This window comes from Panicum virgatum, chromosome 8N (genome assembly GCF_016808335.1).
Source record: "Panicum virgatum strain AP13 chromosome 8N, P.virgatum_v5, whole genome shotgun sequence".
Lineage (NCBI taxonomy): Eukaryota > Viridiplantae > Streptophyta > Magnoliopsida > Poales > Poaceae > Panicum > Panicum virgatum.
Genome location: NC_053152.1, coordinates 11447603 through 11449604, shown reverse-complemented (window position 1 = coordinate 11449604; position 2002 = coordinate 11447603). Strand labels below are relative to the sequence as shown.

Sequence of the window (2002 nt, the reverse complement as noted above, 5' to 3'; positions counted from 1 at the left end):
TTTATTTGACGGCATGCATGCCTTTGGTACGGGGTTGGAGTCGTTCATCACTCCACCTCTGATTGGAGACCATCTTCTCGACCAATTCTTTGGATTTGGCTATGGTCAGGTCGAGGAAGGCTCCTCCAGCAGCGGCATCAATATTGGCTCGATATGTTGTTGTGAGTCCGTTGTAGAAGCTTTGCAGGATGAGACACTCGTCCATGCCATGATGAAGACAAGCCAGGATGTATTCTTGCAGCCTCTCCCAAGCTTCTGGGATGGATTCCATCCCTGTCTGCTGGAAACTTGAAATTCTCCTGCGCAGGGCATTTGTTTTGCCCAGTGGGAAGAATTTTGCGAGGAACGCCTTGGAGCATTTGGCCCAGGTGTCGATGTCCTTTTCTTTATAAAACCACTGTTTCACCTTCCCTAGGAGGGAAAAGGGAAACAGACGAAGCTTGACAACATCAGCAGCGACACCCCATATAACAATGGTGTCGCAGAGCTCCAGAAAATTCTGCAAATGTGCATTTGCGTCCTCGTTCGGCTTGCCACAGAATGGGCTAGCCTGCACCATGTTGATGAGGCTTGATTTGAGCTCGAAGTTCACGTCCCCGACATTGATGTTGGGGCCAGTGGCCACATTGTCGGTGGAGGGGACGGAGAACTCGCGGAGAGTCTTTTCAGCCATAGCCTCAAGAACGAGTGGTGCTTCCGAAATGGGTTCCTGTGCCGGGAGGATAGCAAGAGGAGGAACGACGCGAGGTCATGCCCTTCTCACGAGCCTCTCTGGATTGTCTGTGTAGTTTTCCGGCAGGGAGAAACCGGTCATACACTATCCCTATCTTCTTTCAAATCAAAAATAAAAGAAGACATAAAGTGACATTAGCCTGAAAGAGTAAAGACTATATCCTGAGTACAAGGTCTAAGTTAATATCAGCACAATATCTTTGTTCATATGCCTTCCCCGGCAACGGCGCCAGAAATGCTTGTTGACATTTCTTAGCGCAATCACAAGGATTGGTTAATCCTTAGCAACAGCACCAGAAATGCCTGTTGGCAGTCCTTAGTGCAATCACTAGAAATGAGGGCGCCGAACCCATCCTAGCGACTGTATCCAAGGGGTGCCACTCTCGTGGTATAATCAATACGATTACAGATGGATCCGCAAGCGCACGGATATATCGTTGTAGCATTTCACCCAGAGAGTAAGGGTATCGTCATTTATTTGTGTCCCAAAGGACGGCAGCGGCAAAGGTATTGTACTCAACATTAACCATGACATTGTGCCTCAAGCAATAGACAATACTCTAACAGGGGTAAGTACAGATAAAAAATAAGCAAGGGTAATGCGACACAGCACACATCCACACTCCAAGAGGAAGGAATAAAGGAGAGAAACTATAAAACAAAAAACTACTCTATCCTACGTCAAGTCAGATGGAGCTTTGGCTAGGTTAGGTGTCCTAGTGCTTCTATCCAAAGCTGGGGTTATGTTAGATCATGGTTAGGACTGCAGGTGCCAGGAAAATGGGATAGCGGGGAGAAGGTCCCGCACCGGAGTACATCCAGTTCAGTTACCTCTTTGCATGAACTCCTACACCGAACCCGAACGTCGGGGAGTACGCTAAACGCAACACCGCTGTTACGCCGGACGGACAGGGCTATCAGCACCTGCCATCTACCCCAGTCACACCGTGGAGCACGGTCATATCCGAAGGATCCCGCATACCCGAGCACCACGCTCGTGTATGAAGTCAGTACTCTAGTGCCCCCAGGTCTCCCACCCTTCGGATGGACGAGTAAAACACTAGAGCAAGGCCGAAAGCACAACGAACCTCTATCCGTTCCCGGATCATCTGGCCTAACCAAAACTGTAGCATAACTTATGAATGAACTAAGCATGGATTGATAAACTATCAAGATAGTAAAGCAACCATGGTAAAACTCTATATTATGAATAGAAGTCTGACAAGCCGGATACAAAGCCATACCAGGAGCCGAGGATTCCTCAACGACC

At 48.4% G+C, this 2002-nt stretch overlaps 1 non-coding gene across 1 annotated transcript; it reads left to right on the top strand.

Annotated features, from left to right (window-relative positions):
- The first annotated feature begins 203 nt into the window (after window positions 1-203).
- LOC120687029 lies at window positions 204-307 on the top strand. Its single transcript, XR_005680532.1, has one exon. It is a non-coding gene; the product is annotated as a small nucleolar RNA R71 (small nucleolar RNA).
- The last annotated feature ends 1695 nt before the right edge of the window (window positions 308-2002 follow it).